The sequence below is a fragment of the Rhinolophus sinicus genome, linkage group LG04 (genome assembly GCF_036562045.2).
Source record: "Rhinolophus sinicus isolate RSC01 linkage group LG04, ASM3656204v1, whole genome shotgun sequence".
Lineage (NCBI taxonomy): Eukaryota > Metazoa > Chordata > Mammalia > Chiroptera > Rhinolophidae > Rhinolophus > Rhinolophus sinicus.
Genome location: NC_133754.1, coordinates 83,406,086 through 83,430,599, shown reverse-complemented (window position 1 = coordinate 83,430,599; position 24,514 = coordinate 83,406,086). Strand labels below are relative to the sequence as shown.

General features: G+C 35.0%; 1 protein-coding gene across 1 annotated transcript in view; it reads right to left on the bottom strand.

Annotated features, from left to right (window-relative positions):
• GPM6A (glycoprotein M6A) overlaps nucleotides 1-24,514 on the bottom strand; it is a 237,758-nt gene that overhangs the window by 178,822 nt on the left and 34,422 nt on the right. The gene's annotated exons all lie outside the window — the stretch shown is intronic.

Genomic DNA, 24,514 nt, shown 5'->3' with positions numbered 1-24,514 from the left:
AAAAGGAGTTTCATCAAAGATTTCTGGTTTTTGGTATGAGAGTCTTGAGTATGCTGCTGCAATGATGAGCTTCAAAACATACTATTTGAACAAAAGAGAAGCAGGATGAATCAGTCTAGTAAGAACCTTTCACGCTTTAACAATTGACTTTTCCTGTCAAACATCCTTCCTTATGTAGTTCCTTGCTGCAATTTATGCTTAACTGAAATATTTTAAGCTGCACTGGATTATAATATTATTTCTGTCAACACACTTCTATTACAAAATAGTTTTCATAGTTTATCACAAAATGTCTAAAAATATTTCACAGATACTCTGGGGAAGGGGAAAAATTCCCCTTTCCCTCCTCCAGTTCTTTTGGCTGGCCGAATAATCACATCAACAGGGGACAGATTGACAAGAGAAAATCAAATTTAATTTCATATGCACAGGAAGCCCACATACATGAGAGAGTCAGAGACCCTGCATACATGAAAGGTTCAGAGACAGAAATGGTACAGAAGGGATTCTGAGATAGGGATGAGGTGTACCTTGGGGCTTCAGAAGGTCATTGCAGGGACAGCACACGTTCAGTAATGAGTAGTTTGCTCTGCCATATAGGTAGGTCGAAAATGTTATCTCCGATAATCTCTTATGGGCAAGGCTCCACATTCAAATTCATTTAGATAGTTAAGGGGGTGGGATGAGGTGGGGCACAGAAGTTTCTCTTGAGCCCACAGGGTCTCAATTGCTTTTAGCTCAAATTAATCCATACACTGACTGATGAGGCACATTTGGGGTGGCTCTTTCTGAATTCCACAATAATATACCAAAAACCATCACTATCCATAAATATCCTGAGGAAAGTTCTTTTTAAGAGCCACACAAATGGTAATATAGGGCAGGGATAAAATGACAATTATTGATAATTCTGAGATGAGTGCCTCTGTCAAGTTGAGACTCACTGGTTGGTTTATGTGAAATGATTCTGCAATATTGCTAAAGCAAGAGTTGTACAAGATAAAGACATTACTCTGCAAATGCAATGAGATGCAAAACTACAAATTAGAAAAAAATCTTAAGATCAAATACAAACTACAAACCATCCAAGATATGCACAGACTTTGTTCAGACTACAGTAATTTTATATCAGCAAACATTACTAAATTAAAACCATCCTTTAAAAAGAACACTCATTCTGACGGGACTGAGGTGGTATCTCATTGTGGTTTTAATTTGCATTTCTCTAATGATTAGTGATGTTGAGCATTTTTTCATATGCCTGTTGGCCATCTGTATGTCCTCTTTAGAGAAATGTCTCTTCATGTCCTCTGCCCATTTTTCAATTGAATTGTTTGTTTTTTTGTTGTTGAGTTGTATGGGTTTTTTATAAATTTTAGATAATAACCCCTTATCAGATATATCATTGACAAATATCTTCTCCCATTCAGTAGGATATCTTTTTGTTTCATTGATCATTTCCTTTGTTGTGAAAAAACTTTTTAGTTTGATGTAATCCCATTTATTTATTCTTTCTTTTGCTTCCATTGCCCAAGGGGATTATCAGTAAAAATATTACTAAGGATAATGTCTACAAGTTTACTTCTTATATTTTCTTTAAGGAGTTTTATGGTTTCAGGTCTTACATTTAAGTCTTTAATCCATTTTAAGTTTATTCTTGTATATGGCATAAGAAGATGGTCCAGTTTAATTTTTCTTCATATATCTGTCCAATTTTCCCAGCACCATTTATTAAACAGACTGTCTTTACCCCAGTGTAAATTCTTGCTTCCTTTGTCATAGATTAGATGACCATACAGGCATGGATTTATTTCTGGGCTCTCTCTTCTGTTCCATTGATCTATGTGTCTGTTTTTATACAAATACCATACTGTTTAGATTACTATAGCCTTGTAGTATTGTTTGATGTCAGGTAGCATGATACCTCCCACTTTGTTCTTATTTCTCAGAATTGCCGAAGCTCATTCTTGTTAGAATGGCTATCATCAATAAATCAACAAACAACAAGTATTGGCGAGAATGAGGAGAAAAGACAACCCTCAAGCACTGTTGGTGGAATTGCAAATTGGTGCAGCCACTATAGAAAACAGTATGGAGGTTCCTCAAAAAAGTAAAACTAGAACTACCTTATGACCAAGCAATTCGTCTCCCGGTTATTTATCCATAGAAATCCAAAACTCTAATTCAAAAAAAATATATGCACCCCTATGTTTATTGCAGTGCTATTCATAATAGCCAAGATATGGAAACGATCAAAATGCCCATCCATAGACAATTGAATAAAGAAATTGTGGTATACTTATACAATGGAGTATTACTCTGCCATAAAAAAGAATGAAACTTACCATCTGCAACAACATGGATCGACCTCGAGAATATTATGCTCAGTGAAATAAGTCAGACTGAAAAAGACAAATGCCATATGATCTCACTTATCTAAAAAACAGGAAAAAATGAGCAAATAAAACAGAAATAGACTCAGAGATACAAAGAAAAAACTTAACAGTTGCTAGATGAGAGGGGGTGGGGATAGGGGAGAAGGTGAAGGGATTAGGAAGTACAAACTGGTAGTCACAAAATAGTCACGGGGATGTGAAATACAGCATGGGGAATATAATCAATAATGTTGCAAAGATTATGTAGGGTGCCAGATGGGTACTGGACTTATCTGGGGGATCACTTCATAGATTGTGTAGATGTCTAACCACCTGAAGCTGAAGTAGAATAATATTGAATGTCAACTATAATTAAATATATATATGTATATATGGATATATATATGGATGTAAAGTACATCATAGGTATAGGGAATGTAGTCGATGGTACTGTAACAGCAATATACAATGTCAGAGGGGTAGTAGACTTGGGGGTTGGTGATCACTTTGTGAGTGGTGTAAATGTCTAATTATTATGTTGTTAGAAACTAATATAAAAAAATAAAATTAAAAAAAGGACACTAATATTACACAGCCATGATTAATTTTTTTCCCCCTTAAAAAAATAGAAGAAAGGAGTTTCTACATAGATTATAAACTCATTTGGCTAATTAGTCAGGCAATGTAATGAGGACTTTAATCTGAGTTTCTTTGGTTCATGGATGCCCTTGAAAACCTGTGAACTAAGGCTGTTCATATGTGAATAGGAGAATATTTTCATCAGATTGTCTAAGAAAGTCCATGCCTTATCCCACCAAAAAGTCAAGGACCATTGTTCCCAATGAAAATAAAGAATATAAAGAAGATTAAATATTCCATAACCTGTTAAATAACATGAAGTAACTAAAACATGAAGGAACTCCTAAGAAAAAAAGAATGTGGCCCTAATTTTGTGTATAAAGTGAGTTTAACACCTTTTGGAAACCCAGTTATTTATGGAAGAACAGAACGGGATGAATTTTACACTATAAAACATATTCAAATTCTGACCATGATCTCTCAGTTTTGCTTGTTTGTTTCTTTGCTGCACTAACAGGTTGTTGTTGTTTTTTTTTTTAATCTTTTGTTTTGTTTTTGGAGTGGAATTTTGCATTTACTTATAGGAGTATGCCATATTTCCCAAAATAGCCAGAAAAAATGACAACCGAAATTACGCAGACCTTATACAGCAGGGACAAGACGTCTGTCCAGATGAGCTATCCTTCTCCAGTGCCTAAATTCTCACCAGCAATAATCCAGGGGATCAGAAGTGGAATGAGAAGGAAATATGCTTCTCCGATGAACAGTGGAGGACCCAGTTTGTGTAGTAACTGAACACAAGGCTTGAAGACTAAGAGAGCTGAGTTCAAATCTCACTCCCCTCCCTAATGTTATGGCTCATCTAATGTGGGGTGAAAATATGTAAATTATAAAACAGAGCTATGAATACATATCTCCCAGGGTTAATGTGAAGATTGCCTGAGACAACATGTAACATTATGGTAAATACTTTTATAAATGTAATTAAAAAAATTATTGTTAACAAAAAATTGCTTTTATGGCAATAAAATGAATACATATTTTATGAATAAAAACAATTGCTCCTAATAAATGTACTTGGAATTGGTAGAGATGAATTATAATTCATAATTACATCCAAACTAGTTTCTAGTTTCAATATTGTACTAATCAAAATACAGCTGCAGTTGTCAGAGTTTACATGCATATATGTATATTTGTGTGCATTTATAAACAAATCGTCTAAATTTTTAATGTTTTGTATGTATGTCTCTAAATTTTGAATGTTTTTTTTTAAAAGTATTCAATAAATGGAATGCCAAAATAGTTGACTTTTGCAACTTTCGGTCAGTTGCTGAATATAAGCTGGAACAGAAAAAAATAGACAAGGGTAAGGAAAGAAAAATTTATACTCTGCTTTATAAAACAAGTGTCCTGAGGTGAGTAAATTCTTCCTTTCTGAATCCTGAAGGCTTGGGAAGACTGATATATTGCAAACAAGTTTACAGTGTGCCTTTTAATGATACAAATGTTTTCATTAACATGATGGTGACTTGGAACAAGAAAGTTGGAATGAATGGAATGAAACACTATAGTTTTGAAGATGTTATCCTAAAAAAATACATATATTGGAGAAATCTTGCTCTAGTGACATAAACCCTAACCTGGGAATTTTTTCCTTTTCTTTTCTCTTTATTTTTCTTGTTCATATGTAGTGCCTAGGTAGATATGTGATTTCATAACAAGTATTAAAAGCTTAAAAGACTGGGACATTACCCTCACTTCCACTATGACTTCTTCCAGCCATAATAAAAATGAAATGAAAAAAATCATCCAGAAGAACTTGGCACAAGTGAGGAGCGTCGTTTCAGAAGGACGATGTTTACTAACCAAGTGAGTGGGAGCTAACGTGGGCCAGGCTGGCATGTGGTGGGCAGTGCAGAGAACTGAAAATGCCTCAGAAAAGGCAGCAGCCATGAACATGTCAGGTTTTTTTTTTTTTTTTTTCCTGTTAGAATTATCACATACAAAAGAGTTGCAGTATAAATCAGCATATGTAATTCTGATTCATTACATTTTAATATACTCATTTTTATAGTGCAGTTTGACCAAACTTACTCTGATTTATAATAGGAATTTTTATTTAATATCAAATTCTCACAATTAATATATTGAAGCTCTAAGGGAAAGACTATAATTACTATAAATTGGTCATATCCTTAGTTAATTTGCATGGATGGGGTTGTCTGAAAATACATTTTATTGCACATTTCTACAATAGACATTTCCTGTGTAGCTCTTAATATTAATAGGTGGCCAATACAGGAGGAAGTTATGGATGAGGCCACCTCATGCTGCTAGTCTAAGGCTTATGTGGAATAAATGAACATACATTAACTCTCTATAATTTCAGAGCTGTGATTCAATAAAAGAAATAAACAAACTTTTAAAAGCAGCAGGCTTTCCAGATATACCAGTGGAAATTAAGATGACGGCCCTTTGACATAGAACACAGCAGCAGGCTTCAATTTTATAACAGTGATGTTTTTCTGTATTTAGGACACTTTCATAAACAAAAAAGGAACATCTTTATGTTCCTGAAATCACCTACCTCAGTCCAAATATGTTGAAAGCTAAATCTCATAATAAAACCTCATTAGCTCATGCTTCAAGTAATCAAAAGTACTTTGGAGGTACAGGGGCTGTTCTAAGAGGCCTATAGTTATTTACTGAAAGGTAGAGCCACTTGCGTAGCCCTAGGCTAAACAGAGATGAATTCAGTCATCAAAATACAAATAAAAGAATACGGTTCTGCATTTGTGAAATTATCCCAGCACATATTAATTGGATGGGGCATGTACACACTTGTTATTAACATCTAAAGAGGGGCGGTGTAGCCTTGTGGGACTGAACTCTTACATGTGGGAGCTGGTGCTAACTCCAGGCAGTTAGTGCCAGAATTGCTTATTGTGAGGTGACGATTAAATGTAAATAAGTTTCATGAAATATTCCTCTTTTAAAATATAATGTTTTTGGACTAGGCCACAGCATCAACAACAAAAACTGTAACGTAAGCCTAAACTTCAAAATAGTCTTTATAAACCTTTCTTCTGTTATTTTTGAAAAATGTTTCAACATGAACTCGTCTTTCGATGGAGCATTTTGGGGATTATACAGCTTAATTTATGTACTTCACAAGCTAAATTTAGACAATTATATTCAACTGTGTATTAAATGGTAAAATAATCCTTTTTTGCTTGGTGAGGTTTCTTTTCTTTTTTTTTGAGTCTCAAATGCTGAACCTCGTTTTAATCTCTGAATTCTTAAGAATAAAAGCTATTCAAATAATGTGAAAACTTCTATCAAGAATCCTGGCACTTTTCCTGCAAATAAAATGGGCATTCCATTCCTCCCACGTACCAAACAGCTAAAGCAATACAACCATTTCCTAAACATAGGTTTTTCCTTCTCAGTTAGTATTACGTAATTTTGGTATAAGAAATTATCAAATAATTGATACTCTGATAAATAACTATGCAGTACAATGTATGAGATCTAGACAGTACAAGGCACAGAATTACATAAATTAATTATCCATTATTGGATGGCATTCAGCTCTTCCTAGCTAAATTGTCAGTCAGATACCTGAGACAGAAAATCATATCTAATTTTAAAAGCATCAAAAACAAGCAGCAACAGTAGCAATCAGTGTCTTGTTATGATGATCATTATTGCAATCATCAACATCCTAGTGTATATTTACTGGGCACTTTTCCTACCTCAGTATACACAGCCATCCTATGAGTAATTGCTATTACTGTGCCCATTTTACAGGTGAGGAAACTGAGACAGAGAGAATATTCAATAAATATTGGCTAATGTAACCACGAATGAAGTCTGAGGTTAGCTTGGTGTGAGAGTTAAAATTGCTTCTATCCTTCCCTTGCTTGTGGAAAGCAGTTTGGGATAAAATACAAGATATCCAGTTAAATTTTAAATTTAGATAAATAACAAAATGATTCTCTGCTATAATTATGTTCCATGCAATATTTGAGACATACTTATACCAAATACTTGTTTGTTATTTATCTGAAATTCAAATTTTATTTTTATTCGCTAAAACTGGCAACCCTAAATTAGGGCTCCCCTTTCCTAAGCCCCTTCCATCTCCAGACCCAAAATCTGTACCTGAAGTTTCAATAAACAATGCATGTGCTATAGACATATGGGTGTCACTATATAAACTGACACACACACCTATGCAATAATTTTGAATATCCTATTTTAAAGAGTGGTAAAGTTGTGATAATAATTTCCAAATCTTACTGCACACTTACAATGTGCCATACATATTCTAAGTGCTTTACATGTCTTAATGTGTTTAACCCCCACAACCTGTGATATAGGTACCATAATTTATCCCATTTTTACAGATGAAAAAATTGAAGCATGCAAAGTGCTATAGTCTAAATGGTTGGGTGCCCCCAAAATTCATATGTTGATATATTAACCCCAATGGCATTAGGAGGTGGGGACTTTGGGGGGGTGCTTATAACATAAGGGTGGAGCCCTGGTGAACAGGGTTAGCGCTCTTCTAAAGGAGGCCCCACAGAGCGCCTTAGACCATTCCACTACGTGAGGACACAATGAGAAGTCAGCAGCCTTCATGGAAGATTGCTTTCACTAGAAAGAAACCATCTTGAATTTCCCAGCCTCCAGAACTGTGAGAAATACATTTCTTTTACTTATGAACTACCTTGTCAGTGGCATTTTATTATAGCACCCGAACCAGACTAAGACAGAGAGGTTACAGACTTTGGCCAAAAGCGCATGACAAGTGATGGGATTTGAGCTTGGTCAATCAATGGACTATAGAGATCTTGCTCTAAATCACTATTCCATATAGAATAGCAGCCAGGGAGATATACACTGAACAAAGTGCAGCGAGTTTTGAATTTCAACCAGCCATAGGAAACAATCCTTGTTGAGGGCTTAAGGCAAACAGCAGAGACCTTAGCAGGGTCATGTCTCAGCTGAACAAGCTCTAACGTAAAAACAACTGTAAATAAGCCTTAACAAATTTAAAAAGCAAGACTAGAAGGACCAAGCTGATCTGAAAGTAACTTAGTTTCCTGCTAAAACAAACTTTGGCATTCTTGATGGAAGACAAAATCCACTCACTCACAAACTGACATCCAGTGAAACATTCCTAAAAGTGAATACCAGAAGGAAAATCAGTCAATAGAACAGATCCATAAGCCATAATGGAATTAGCAAACAAGGACTTTGAAAGAGTTATTATAAATGTGCTGAAGGATTTAAAAGAAACAACTAGAACTTCTAGAAATAAAGAGCATAATATCTGAAAAAATGTTCCTTGGATGGACTTATAGTCCGTTCTATTATGAAGAAGTAGTGTTGAAAAACTAGCTATAGAAACTATGAAAACTAAAGTACAGAGAGACTTTAAAAAAAAAGAACAGAATCTCAGTGACAGCTTAATATATGTGTAATTAGAGTCTGAGAAAGAAAAGAGAGGTAAGCTAGAAAAAAACATTTTGAAGAAATAATAGCTAAAATTTCTCCAAATATAATAAAAGCTCTATTTCCATTGATCCAAAAAACTTAACAGTCTCAAAGAAAATCACACCAAGCCATATCATAATCAAATTGTTGAAAACAGATGATAAAAAAAAAATCCTTAAGAGCAACAAGGGAATGTGCATTATATGTATCAAAGAACAAAAACCAGATCTTCAGACTTCTCATTAGATACAATGGAAAAAAAATGGAACATTGCTTTTCAAATGCTGAGGAGTTGGATGGGACCATCAGCCTCAAACTCTATGCTCAGGGAAACACATCAAGAATAAAGGTGAAATGAAGACTTATTCATATAAACAAAACTTAGAGAATCCATTTCTAGCACTAGCGCTACCAAAAAAAATAGTAAAGGGAATTCTTCACCAAAAAGAAAATGATGATTGATAGAACTCAGGTCTAAAAGGATGGAATAGCATCAGAAATGATACATAAATATATCTTAAAGGCATGTTCTCATTTTTCAAACATTTATTGGTAAGATAATTGTTTAAAACAAAAATAACAGCAAAATATTCTGGATTTATAAAAGATATAGAAGTAAAATGTATGACAACAATAATACAAAGAAAGAAAGGTGGAAATAATATACTGTTTTAAGGTTATTACATTACACATGGAGATACATATTATATATATAGACTGTAATAACCTGAAATGTATATTGTCAACCCTAGAGCAACTACTAAAAAACTAAAAATGAAATATAGCCGATAAATAAAACAGAGGAATAGTAAAAATACTCAATTAACCCAAAAGAAGGCAGGAAAAAACTAAATAATAAACAAAGAATAGAGAGAATATACAGAAAATAAGTAACAAGAAGGGCATAAACCCACCCATTCTGCCAATGATGATAATATTCATGGTCTAAACACTGCAGATAAAATGTGGATTTCCAGACTATATAAAAAAGCAATGCTCAACTATGTGCTCTCTATAAGATACACACTTTAAATATAAAGAAAGAAATAGGGTTAAAACTAAGAGATTGGAAGAAATGTATCATGGAAATACTAATCATAAGAACTCAACAACTTCATTAAAAATGGGCAAAGGATAGGACAATTCAAAAAACAATATATACAAATGATCAGTAAGCTCATCAAAAGATTCTCAATGCTGCCAATCTTCAGAGAAATGACAATTAAAACTATAATGGGATACCACTAAGTGCTTAAAATTAAAAAATTGACTATCTAATATCAGTGAGGGTGAGAAGTAACACGAAATCTCCTGCACTACTGGTTTTTACAGAGCTATAAAACACTGATAGTCTCTTACTAAGTTAAACATACACTTGTCATATGACCCAGCAATTACATTCCTAGTAGTTAGTGAAGAAAAATTAAAACTTATTTTGCACATAATTTTGCACACAAAATTTTGCACATAATGGTCTCACAAAAAAAATTTATTTTCATAATAGCTCCAAACTGGAAACAACCCAGATATCTATCAACAGGTGAGTGGATAAACAAATTGTATATCTGTACAATGGGACACCAGTCTGCACATCAAAGAAATGGACTATTAATACATACAACAGCATGTATGAATCTCAACAGCTTTATGTTGAGTGAAAGAAGCCAGACACAAAAAGCTACATTCATTTATATTAAATTCCACAGCAGGCAAAACTAATCTATAGTGGCCAAAGCAAATCAGTAATTACCTGGGGACAGGAGGGGGTAATGACTACCAAAGGGCACAAGTGAGGCCTGGCAGTGTTTACACAGGTTTCACATTTGCCAAAAGTCATCAAACTCTACACTCCAAATGGGTGTATTTTGTTACAGGTAAGTTTTTCCTCTACAAAGATGATTTTTTAGATATTGATTTTACAGCATTTAACTTCTCTTTTGTAAATCAAACTTTCATCAATTAATACCTCAGAGGAAAAGGGTTATATCCGTGGATCTAGGAAACCATAGATGACACCAAATCTTGGCTATAAATCAAACAGATAAATAATTTGCGACTAAAAACTAAACTATTTACTTAAGTTGTAGCTGTAGTGCCTGGCATGCTCTACAATACTGCCCAGATCTGAAGATGAAATTGCATATACTACGTTCATCTCAATAAATGTTGGCGCCATAATTTTCAAACAATACTGTTCGAACACTAAAATGTGTCTATATTGCTTGAGAGCCTATAGCAGTGTTTTGTTCTTGCTTCTAAAATTTATGGGGTTTTGTTTCAAATTAACTAGCTCAATAAAAGTAAATATAAAAAAGGAAGTTAACTTCCTGTAAATGCTTTCAGACACTCTCACATAGTAGCAAGGTAATAAACCCGTCACATCTAATTTATTTTTCTTCCATTTATAATTTTGAAGCGATCATGTACGCCTCTAGGCATATTTACAAATTGTATAAAAAACTGCCTCATACTGACAACGTTAGCCATGAAGTCAGTCCCATATTTTCAGATTGTCGCCTAAAGTAGCTAACACTCTGTGTATATCCTGAAAAGCAATAAAATAATGATAAAATTAAGTTTTATTTGTTCAAATCCCTATCTCATGATCAGAGGTTACAACCAAGCATAACATTTCAAAGTCAACATTAGGAACTGCTTATTATTTAACAAGGAATGATAACCTTTCAGTCCCATTTAATTCTGTGTGTATTTCTTGATTACTTGAATAATAGTATGATTACTACAATACCCTCTGTGCTGAGCATTGCGCGAAGCATGGACTCTGCCACATGCAGTCATGTGCTTGTATTCTGAGTTCCAAGAACAGTCAGCTGCTTGAGCAGGGTGGCCTTCATTCACTCTCCTTGATTCACCAGGTCCACTGCTACTTAGGTGTCTGCAAGTCACCTTCCCACTTCTATATTTTTGATCTCCTTATGGCAGATCCCTTTGAGCCACTGAATCTGGCTGTTTATCACAGTTCTCAGAGATATACACCCTCAAAAGTACACACCCTCAATGTACAGAATAGAAGTTACTCTTCAATATTAAAGAAAGCTTGCCCAGGAGTACATCCTCTGCTTTCCTGACAGTCACCCCAAAGCCATTAAATGACTTGGATTTCTAAAACCACTGCCAGAGGGAAAGTAAAAAATACTTACGTGGAAAAATTAGAATTCTTTAAAATCCCCATTTAAATACCAAAAATCTAAAAAGCAACATAAATGTATATATGTTATTTGTGAAAAAATTTTTAAAAAGAAATATAGTTAATATAAGGAATAAAATATAACTTGAATAAATTCACATTCCTGAATTAAAGAACTCATTAATATAAAAATTTCAGTTCTCCCCCTAATTCATCTAGAAAATCAGAAAATCCCAGTAAAAAATTTTATAATATTTTAAGTTTTATGAAACATAATGAGCGAATCCAAATTTGATATTGGAGGGTGAATATGCTAGACTCACTAAAAACGAATTGAAAAAGTATGATATTATTGATTTAATAAAATTAAGTTCAGAAACATGCTGATTTATTATAGTACCATTTTCAAGTTTTAAAATCAGTAGACTATGAAGTACTATGCTATAAATTGAACAGAAAATATTGGCTAACCATTTGGTAAAAAAAATAACTCTACCTCAAGTGACTAGATAAGATACGAAAGTCTGGATTTCATCTTTTTATACCGCAGGCTTACCCTCAATCGTTTCGTTTTAAAAAATTAAATAATTTTCTAAAATTTAGAAAAATTTCTAAATTTGCTTATCAAAATTGTTTTGAAAAGTACAACCCTGATTATGATTGCCAATTGACAGTCTCTGAATAGACACCTAAATTATGTCTGTCACAACTATGGAGTCAGAATTCCGAATGAATTCTAAAGATCCAATATTGTTCCAGCTAATACAACTAATGGCACTCAGCTGCTGCTGTGCCAGAGGAATAATAAAGAATCCTGGGGTGGAAGGGAAGACAAGCTCTTGTAGCAATCTTCATGTCTACAATTTCATTTCTAGAGTATTTAGAATTATGAATGACTTAATAACCAATAGTTTTCCTGATGGAAAAAGTGTTATTCAAATTAAGAGATTTTTGTCTCTCTGTAATCAGTAGAGCTACATTTACATTTGCTGATTCACACTGGCTGCCAGGCAAGTTAAGAATGTCAAATAAAAAGCCAATAAATGTCTTCCCCAATTAAATAGAGGCCACTCTTCACTGATTTAAATGGCTGTTAGATAATTTACTAATTTCAGTTAAGAACATAATATACTCATTATATGTGACCATTAACTGTAATATAAGTCTATCAAATAGAAAAAAGTCAGAATAAAGTTCAATTGGGAATTAAAATTTATTTTGTAATAAACTACAAATGAGTGTATACATATCTTGACCTAGAACTAGTGTATGATGATTTTAAACAGAAGCAATTAAAAAAAGAATTTAAGCTCTGCAGTAGGAAATTTTTCATGTTTTTATTTTACATTTATCTGCTTCAGTCTTAATAGTCAGAAAAGCATTTGTAGTTTGGCAGTCACAGGTTTTCCCATAAGCACAAATGGAACCCTAGGGCCTACTTCCAGGTTATATACGTTATTTCCGGGAAAATGTACACTGCTATAAAGATCTCACGCCAATGAAGGTAGGAACACAGCAGCATACGATTGCCAAACAAGGGCAGATCAAAGATGGTGCACTAGTCCATTTATTATTTCATAATAGAAATGTACTTTGTATGAGTGTTCCCAGTTTTATTAGTGAATTGAGAATGCCTGGTGGACTAGCATTTATGAAATATGTAAAAGATTTTAGAACCAGAGGAGTCATGAAAGCACTATACAAGAGATTGCTTTTGAAAATGTATAGGTCAACCAATGTAAATATGATTCAAATAGTTTTGGCAGCATAATCACAACAATCTGTAATGAACCTTACTTTGAACAATCAAACAGAAAACTTTACCTATAGGTTTGGGGAACAGATATATTGTAAATTTCTGAGACTGATACAATTAGGATTACTGGAGTAGGAGGTGAGAGGCGAGATTTAATCTGGCTAGTCCTCCATCTCATTGTATGAGACTGGGAGAAATTACCTAGAGTTCCTGGTATAACAGAGTTTGACACACATTAGAAATAATGACTTGTATTAAGTGATCTCCAAGAACCTTTGAAAATTCAATAAAGAGATTTTTTATGTAAATTGTCTATTGTTTAGAAAATATAACTTCTCTAATAGTGGTTTCTGGCTCAACTTCTTGGTCACAGCAATCTAATAATTTTGGTTTCTAAATGATGAAAATCCTGTTAGTAGTATTTTCTGATAGGGAAAGAATGTCAAATGCTTATAAATTGCTACTAATTAATACGTCATAGATAATACTAATGACAGCACTTGTAATAAGCCTTCGTCTCTTAAAAATTTTTGTATTGCTTATTTTGACATCAATCCACTTTAGAGACTTAGTTTCATTTTAATAACAAATAGCAGAAAATAACAGATTTAAAATTATGTACAACTGTCTTTTTCAGAATATGCGGTAATAAAGTGCCAAAAAACAAGCTACAAGCTGTTTGTGGACTAAGATATGCAAAGAATTAATTTTGGGGCTGGCATATACTGTAATTAGAAATAGTTCTGTGCATCATGATTAAACCAGTAACTATGGTAACGAAAGCAGGAAAGCACAAGTGCAAAAGTAGAGAGCTTGAATAAGCCAATGATAAGCCTTTTTTCAGCTGTTTGTTTTTAAAGTCCCTGTAATAAGCAGGACCAGCTATAAAATGCATATTAATTTCATTCCAATTTCTATCATTCATTGACAGTAGATTAAAACATATTATTCCTTAAACATACACATACACATGCAGTGTCAGTCAGAACCTACTCAGATTGTTAACACACTGGAGAGCATACAATTCTCTAAAAACATCATCAGGGGAACGCTATTATAATCTACGCACATCTCCCTTGTTTTCATAGCCCTGCATGGAGACAACAACAGGGCAGAAAATTCAGGTAAGACACTGAGTTTTTGGAGTCTTAGCCTTTTGGCCACAAATGTATAGCAAAACAGCCCATTTCTTACATAGTTGCATAGGCAAAAAGTTCACATTAGTAGGCAACAAACATGGATGGAAAGAGGAAAGGCAACCACCAGCAACACATTTCCTACTGCCATGCTTCATGGGTTTCACTGCATTCTGCTGGGAGACGTAAACATAGATGCCTCAACTTCCCAGATGAGAAATCCTTGGGCTTTAAGGTAAGGTACATTTTTTGGTCTCAAAACCATAAAGGAATATGAGGAATATTTAGAGTAGTTTCAAAAGAGAACATCAATCAAAACTGATGAAAGGTATAAAAAGTAAGCCAGTTCAGAAGAGGCTGTTTTTTGGTTTTTGGTTTCTAATCTTATGAAGGCTAGAAAACACTCTGAGGAAGCCAAATATGTGAGTGTGAACAGAAATTATCTTTTTATGGAAGACAGAAGAAGATGGAACAACATAAACTTCAGAAAAACAACTTTAATTTATGAAATAACATTGTACAAATATAAGAAATTGAATATCTCACTAAATAAGCTATACCGTCAAACTGAATTTAATAAAAAAGACATAAAAACATCATGTTCTTCTTTAGCACAAGAACATGATGTGGAGTTCTTTAGTGAGCACAGGAACTCACTAAACATTCTCCCCAAATGTTTACATTTAATGATTCTGTAACAGAGTTTCTGTATGAAGAACTGCAAACCTTCTACAAACCTTATTTCAATGTGAAGTACATTAGGAAGTTAAATTACTTTAAATATGGAAAAATGAGTCCTAAGAGAGGGCACGAAAGACTACTTAATATTTTAGTAAAACTTTTAAACAGTTGACACCAATTAGTTAATGTTAATATCATTTTCCATTCATTTGTTCACTGTGTTAAGCGTATTAAGTATCTGCCATGTGTGAAGCACTGTTCTAGGTTCTGGGATACAATGTGAATAAGAGAGACAAATCTGCCTCATGTAGCTTCCATTCTTGTGAAGGATACAGAGAGTGAATTAATAAATAAATTGATTACATAGTAATTTACATTGTGATAAGGGCTGTGGAGTAAATAAATGGGGGACGGGACAAAGATTAACCATCAAAAGCCCACTTTGCTAGGTTGATCAGAGAAGACCTTCTTGAGGTAGGTGAGGTTTGAGACCAGAGGAGCCAGCGATGTGATAAAGAGCGTGACAAGAATAGAGCAGCAAGTCCCAATGGGCAGTGCAGGAGGGAAATGGAGATGGCAGCCCAGCCGAGCACTGTGGGCAAACGAAAGACAGGAAGCTGCAGAGGAGGCAGGGGAGAAATGATGGGGACCTGGCAGGTCGTGTTAAGGGTTAGATTTTATAAACGTATCAATCCTCTCAATATATTAAAATGTTTTTTTTTTCTTTTCTTTTGGAATGATTTCCTAAAAGGTGCCTGTAAGAAAGATCAAATATGCTTACTCACCCAGAACTTCTGTTCAACTTCCTGTGAGGAAACCAAGATTCGAGACACCTACTGTACTGGAGGCAGATCAGGAAAGCAGACAAAAATCATGTCTTCATGGATATGAAATGGAGGGAGTACACACCCTCTCTATCGCTTCTTCAACGCCTAGGATGTCCTAACCATCATCCCCATTCATATCAATTAGATACTATAAAAGGAGCAAACAAGTTTCTTCCTATTTTCAAAAACTGAATGTAATAGAATTTTTAAAAATCCAACTGGATAGTCTTGGAAAAAAAAAAACCACTAGCTAACATCTTTTCCATGATTCAGAGTATGTTTTGTCACATCTTTTTATTATAGTTGTTTTCTTTTCCTTTTGGACATTTAGCATTAGAAACTCTTCATGTGATTTCCACAGCAACCACTAGAGGGAAAACTTCTACTGAAGAAAGTAATTTAAAAATGTTATCTTCATTTGTCTCATAAATCTAAAGAACTCAAAAACAATAATGTCTCCAAGATGAAATATTATAAAAGTATCTCATAAATCCCACATATATTTCAAATTAGTCCTGACAATAATTAGCATTTTTGCTATAAAATTTCTGCAAAGGCTTTTACATTCATTACCTAATCTACTTCTCCAAATGAATGGCTAGTAGAGCAGGCATTACGACCACTCAGCTAAAATTTAAAAATGCAAATGATTTAATAAAAGACACCCACGACTTTAATTACACAATCAATATTAAAACGGAGATCTGAGTGGTTTTTTCCAAGTACTTTATATGGATTTCACACCACTTTTTTTTTTTTTTTTTAGGAAAACTGAAAACTTTAGTCTCAGTTTTCTCATCATATTCTAGACTTTTAGCAAGATACCTGGAACATAGTGCACACTTAGATAATCACTGAATGTATGGATGAATTAACATATGAATTAAAAATGAGTAAATGAATGAAGTTCTGCTCTTTTTCTTGGCAACACTGAGCCAACATAGCACCTAGTAATAGGACACCTGTTGACTTTCCAACCACATTCCATTTCAGAGGACACCTGAGGACATTACTTGCAGCTTAATAAGCCCTATGAAGAAGAACAGGACTTTGTAATCCTTTCTTCGTTATCATGGAATCCTCAAATTACGGACAGAATGTGCACCCCCCACCACCATCACCCAAATTTATATGTTGAAATCCTAATCCCCAATGTGATAATTTTGAGAGGTGGGGACTTTGGGAAGTGATTAGGTCATGAGGGTGGAGGCTTCGGAAATGGAATTAGGGGCCTTTTAAGAAGAGAAATGGAGAGATTCATTATTTTCTTTGCCATGTGAGGTTACAACCAGAAGACAGCCATCTGTGAATCACTGAGAAGGGCCCTCACCATGAACCTGAGCAAGCTGGCACCATGATCTTGTGCAGCCAGCCTCTAGAATGTGAGAAATACCTGTTCTTTCAGCCACCCTGTCGGTGGCGTGTTGTTATGGCAGCCCTGACTGACTGATACTTCTCATCTTGTACCACCTTCACTACGCTGTTTGACTTTAGAATATTTGAACTTGGAAATTCTGATTATGCCACTAAATCTCACACAAAGCACTATTAAAACTCAAATATAGAAATAAGTCACATGAGTTAATAGAACCACAGAGGAAATCAAAAACAAAGAACTACAAGATTGAATTATACTTGTGACTCTACCCTTTTCTTTTGCAGGAATGTTGAAGCATTTACCACAAAGCCATGCTTTGGGCCTATGCCCCTTCCAGTATAATAAAAATATTGATTCTACTAATAATAATAATAACAATAATTACCACCACTCAGTTGTTACTACAGTAAGTAAAGGGCAATTGTTGAAATCAACTAAATTTCCTTGAAAACAAATGATAATTTTCTGAGAAAGTCCAGATACTTTTCCTATCCCACCAAGAAGGCTGCATTTGGTGACATATGTGTATGTACGGATGGGGACAGGGAGAGGAACCCAGCCACTTTTCTCCCACAGCTAAACTTTTTTCCATACAAATCAGGAGTCAAGAAACAGCTCCTAAAATGAACAGGTAACCCAAAGTTTCATATAATCCCACATACCATAAATATTTTCAAAAGAAATATCCAAAAACACTTAAAGTATTTATCAATGGCTAATGTGATAACAAGTGATACTGAGGTTCTTTTTATGCTTTGCTATAATTTCTAATTTTTTACAATGAAAAATGAATTGCCTTAATAAAAGGAAAAAATTTTTTAAATTAAATAATATAAATTTTATATCTGATCTTAAAATTATCTTACTATGTTTAGCATATAGTTTGTGTAAAACAAAGCCTTTTTATTTTTTGTGTTTTGTTTTTTTTAAATCTAGGAAGCTCAATAATCAAGTGCTATGAGATGAGTCGTACCCAGCACTCTGTTTCTTCTTATCAAGAGTTGACCTTAGTAAAGATTCCTTGGAACCAGCAAAGAGACATGGGTGTCTTCTCTGGTCGACTCTCCCAGAGTCCTTCACCAGTCTGACTTTCAAAGCATGAAGGAGATAAAGCTGAACTGATAGGCTTTAAAATATATGTTCATTCCACACATTTAGTACATTCCTTGAATAGGTGGTATTGCAAACAGCTTGTTTAAAAATTATCTGATTATCTGCATTAAGTTTTTTTGGATGAAAATACATGAAAATAAATAGGAAAGGCACTTGTGGCTTTGTGAGTTCACACATCATATTTTTAAAAATCCATGAGTGAAAGGAGATAAAGTTATTAGTAACAATATCATCTATAAGTATCACTGAATGACAAATGATTTTGTCAAAAAAAATGTAAAAAGCTCCCTTAGAAAAATCTTCAAAGCACAGAATTCACCATTAAGAAAAGTTATTCATCTTATATTGACTATCAGAGGGGGGAAATTCAATACACTTTGACAAAGTTAAATATCTGCTTTCTACGTATTGTGATATTTTATAAGATCTATCACCCACCTAAATACCTACACCTCGTTACATAATTAGAAAAGAACAAAATAAATTGTGTTGGCTGTGGGTCTATGAGAGGCCCAGTGAAACTTTATAAATGTATGGTCATGTTTACTTAATTTTTTATTATCATTTTAATGACTTTATAAATTAAATATAATTACAATGGCCATTGATTCTAAAGACAAAAAAATTTAAGCATGTAACAATATTTCCTATATAACTAGGAGGTAATAAAATTATTAGTAATAATATCATGTATAATCATCACTGAATGACAAATGATTTTGTCAAAAAAATGTATATATATATATACATATATATACCACAAATGTATATATAACTAGAAGGTAATTTTGAAATATTAAAATAAGACTATAATACTTGAGGATTATTCCTGACTTTCAACAAAATGCAAATATTCCAGTTTTATCCACAAGTCTCAAGGAAAGGAAATGCAACATAATTTCTGGTCATAAAATATATTTCAAGGGTGAAAAAAAGTAGCTTCTGGAGAGCTTTTAGATATAACTCAGACAAACCTAGGAAAACCTACCTGCTGCAGTCAACAGATTGGGTGGTGCCTGCCAAACTGTTTTTTGCTATGCCTAAGTGATTAAGTGTGAAGGGGGCAGCGGTGGTGGGGATACGAGGATAAAAGTTCTCAGTTTAATTCTAAAATATATTCTCTTAATAAAGGCTTTTCATATGGTACTCAATAGTTTAAATACCTTGATTATTTCCTGTCACCTTAAGTGATTAACAGCAAGAATACTATTGTTACAGTAAAAATCATCAACCAAAAATTCAACTATGTTATTTGCAAAGTATCAAAAATCATTAGCCATATCAGAAAGTTGAGCTCTCAGAATGGAAATATCTCCTGGGGCTTGAATAATATTAAAGAAAAAACAATGTACTAGTAAGGCATTTTTTTCTTTCCTATGAATATTTAGAAAGGCTTTTTGATTATTTCAGGCTTCTGTTACAGGGAACACCACCCACTACAAAAAGCCCCTAGAAAAGAGGCTTTCATCTCACTACCTAGAATTTACAATTCTTCAAAATAAAATGTTGATAAGTGACAGGAAACCTACATCTTTCATCCTACTGACTGAACTCACTATGGGGTGAAAAATGTCATTTTTTCAAGATGATTATCTGTCCAAGCAACCCTTGTAATAGCCATTTTCTTTATAGCTAGTATATTTTCCTGGAATTTTTAGTGGAATAAATGAGTGGAAAAACTATATATCATGAATTCTTTGCTCTGTGGATATGAGGTCTGACAATTAAGTTCATGAACTTGTTGCAATGATGTTGATAACCTTTTTTGCTATCAGAGAGATTATTCACTATGAATTTGTACCAACTGGACAAACAGTTAACCAAGTTTACTATTTGGAAGTGCTGAAGAGGCTGCATGAAAAAGTTACATGACCTGAACTTTTCACCAACAATTCATGGCTGTTGCATCACAATAATGCACCAGCTTACATGGCACTGTCTGTGAGGGAGTTTTTAGCCAGTAAACAAATAAGTATATTGGAACACCCTCCCTACTCACCTGATCTGCACCCCCACCCCATAACTTCTTTCTTTACCCAAAGATAAAGGATATATAGAAAAGAAGACATTTTGATGACATTCAGGAAACCAAGGGTAATATGATGACAGCTCTGATAGCCATTCCAGAAAAAGAGTTCCAAAATTGCTTTGAAGGGTGGACTAGGTGCTGGCATTGGTGCATAGCTTCCCAAGGGGAGCTCTTCAAAGGTGACCATAGTGGTATCCAGCAGTGAGGTATGTAGCACTTTTTCTAGGATGAGTTCGTGAACTTAATTGTCCGAATTCATACAGTACTGAAGATAGAGGTACAATAGTAGAAATAGAAATAGGTATTGGTACTGATCATTTCCATACCCTCAGGTCATAAACAGACAGACTTGTTGGACGGCTTCCTCACTCTACCACTGACTGACCAAATGACCTCTTGAAACTTCAATGTCCTTGACTAAAATAAGAATACCATGATTTCTCATCAAGATGGTGGAGTAGGTAAATGTTGTGCTTGTCTCCTCTCACAACCCCTTCAAAATTACAACTAACCTACAGAAAAGCCATAATTGAAAATCACCTGAAGTGTAGCTGAACAGAAGTCCTACAACTAAGGACATACAAAAGAAGCCACCTCGAGACTGGTAGGAGGGATGGAGATGTGAAACAGGCTTGTCCCCATTTCTATGTGCAGTGTTTAAAAATCAAGAGGGATAGCTCTGCTGCGGAAATCCCCTGGGAGGAGCAAAGGGTCATAGTCCCATACCAGGCACCCCAGCCCAGGGTTCCAGTGCCTAGAAGAGAAGTCCCTGTAACTTATGGCTATGAAGACCAGTGGAGATTGTGACTGAGTAAGACAGAGAGCTGCTGCAGTTCCAGGTGCTCCTCTTAAAGGGCTCACACAGGGACTTTCTTGCTGAAAGACTCACTCGCTCTGAGGTCCAGCACTAGGACAGCAGAGTGAAAGGTGTCAGGGACATGCAGAGAGGAACTGAATTGTCTGGCTTCAGAGAGAGGACTGGAGGGGCAGTTTTCTCCCAGACAGAAGTGCTGGCAGAATCCATTATTTCTTTGTTGAGTCTTCCCCTTCTCAGAGCACAACACAGGCAGACACTATACCTAAGTCTCCATCAACCTAACTAATACCATTTGTCCACCTGGTGCTTTCCTGAGACCCTGCCCCACCGAACTTGCAGGTCCAACCAAGCTGCTTCCAGTGGCTTTTCCATGCAAATGGCCAACATTAGCTCATGCTGTGGCCTTTCCTAAAATCTCTCAAAGATTCACAAAACCCAAACAAGCAGCATCTAACATAGGCATGCCTTGTGTCTCATGCTGAGCAGCTCTAAGTCTGGCACTAGTGGCAGCCAGCCTCAGTTCACAGCTTAGTCTCTCCAAGGCACTTCCAAGCCCAGCATGGATGGCTTCCATCTGCTTATTGCTTTGTGGTTCATGCCAGGTGGCTCCAGGCAGGGCACAGGCTGCAGCTGAACTTGGCCTGTGGTGGGGACCCTCCCAGGAGGCCCTGAGTCTGGCATGCCTGGTGGCCAGCTTCAAACCAAGCTAGAGCACCAACCAGCTGCCTCTGTGGATGACACACACAAAGGGCAGACGGGGCAGACACCAGAATCCTGATAAAATGAATCCTGTTCCATACAGTCAGCCCCAGTACAACAGCTCCTCCACTGTAGTCATGGGCAGTCCTCACAACCAATCACCCTGAGGGTCAATCTCTCTCACTGATGTTCAAACAGCAGCCAAGGCTTAACTACAACAGAAGGGCAAACACAACTCACATAAGGAACACATCTGGAACACGTAGTTCAGATGACCAAGGGGACTATGCCACTGGGCCCCACAGGACATCTACTACATAAGACCACTCTATTAAGATGAAAAAACATAGAAGCCCTATGTAATTCATAGAAACAAACACAGTGAGGCAGCCAAAATGGGGAGAAAAAGAAACATGTCCCAAATGAAACAGAATAAAGCTCCAGAAAACAAACTAAACAAAATGGAGACAAGCAATTTACCAGACACAGAGTTCAAAACACTGGTTATAAGGATGCTCAATGAACTTAGGGGAAGAGTAGATGAACTCAGTAAGAAAGTTAACAAAGGGGTAGGAAACATAAAAATGGTAACAGAAAACACAAAAAAGAACCGAAGAACACAATAACTGAAATAAAGAATACATTAGACAAAATCAGCAGTAAATTAGATAAAGCATAAGATCAAATCAGTGATTTAGAAGTTAAGGTAGCAGAAAATAGCCAATTAGTATAAAAAAAATGAAAAAATAGTCCAAAAAAAATGAGAACAGTTTAAAGAGATGCTGGGAAAACATCAAGTATACCAATATTCGCATAATTGGGGTATGAGAAGGAAAAGACAGAGAACAAGGATTGAAAACCTATTTTAAGAAATAATGACAGAAAACTTCCATAACCTGGCAAAGGAAATAGACATACAAGTTTATGAAGTACAGAGAGTCCCAAACAAGATGAACTCAAAGAGGCCAAAACCAAGACACATCATAATTAAAATGACAAAAAGGTTAAAGACAAAAAGAGTCTTAAAAGCTGCAAGTTACCTACAAGGGAGCTCCCATAAGACTGTCAGCAGATTTCTCAAAAGAAACTTTGCAGGTCAGAAGGGATTGGCACAAAATATTCAGAGTGATGAAAAGTTAGGACCTACCACCAAGATTACTCTACCCAGTGAAGCTACCATGTAGAATGGAAGGAAAAATAAAGTGCTTCCCAAACTAGAAAAAGCTAAAGGAGTTAGTTCATCACAACTCCAATATTACAAGGAATCTTAGAGGGACTTCTTTAATATGGGGAAATATATATGTATATATATAATATATACATATATATGAATAATAAAATGGCAATAACTACGTATCTATCAACAATCTTTTTTAACGTATATGGATTAAATGCTTCAATTAAAAGACATGGGGTGGCTGAATGGATAAGAAAACAAAACCCTTACATATGCTGCTTACAAGAGACTCACATCAGATCAAAAGACACACACACACACACACACACACACACACACACACACAGAAAGTAAAGGGATGAAAAAAGATATTTCATGAAAATGGAAACATAATAAAACAAAAATCTGGAGTAGCAATACTTATATCATACAAAATAGACTTTAAAATAAAGGCTATAACAGGAGACAAAGAAGGATACAGTAATCCCACTTCTGGGTATATATCCAAGGAAACCTAAAACACTACTTCGAAGGGATGTGTGAATTCATATTTTCATTGCAGCATTATTTACGATAGCCAAGATATAGAGGTAACCTAGGTGTCCCTAAATGGATTAATGGATAAAGAAGAGGTGGTACATATATACAATGGAATATTACACAGCCATAAAAAAGAATGAAATCTTGCCATCTGCAACAATATGTATGGCTTCTTCACATTTATGATACTGATGGCTAATTTTATTTGTCATCTTGGAGGATGCTTTTGAATCACATTAATATTTAAATCTACAAACTCTGGTAACAAACTGCCCTTCATTATGTGGATGGGCCTCATCCAATCAGATGAAGGTCTAAATAAAATAAAAACAAAAGACTAGCTTGCCTAAGCAAGAAAGAATTTTCCAGCAGACAGCTTTAGGACTTCATCAGCACCATCGTCCCTCCTGGGCCTCCAGCCTGCCCACACTACAGATTTGGACTTGCCAGCCTCCATAATCACATAAGCTAATTCCTTATAATAAATATCCCCTACACACACACATACACACATACACACATACACACACACACACACATACACACACCCTCTATTGGTTCTGTTTCTCCAGAGAACACTGACTAATACAGATTTTGTCTTGACAGTGGTTTTAGAGAAAGAGAATCTTAACAATGACTCTTCTGAGGTTTCTGCAATTGGCTTTCTAATCTGTTTAGATTAAAAGACACTAATGACTATATTTCAAGTGGGTAAGATGATATGTCCCATGAATACTAGTCAGCCTTTTTCCCC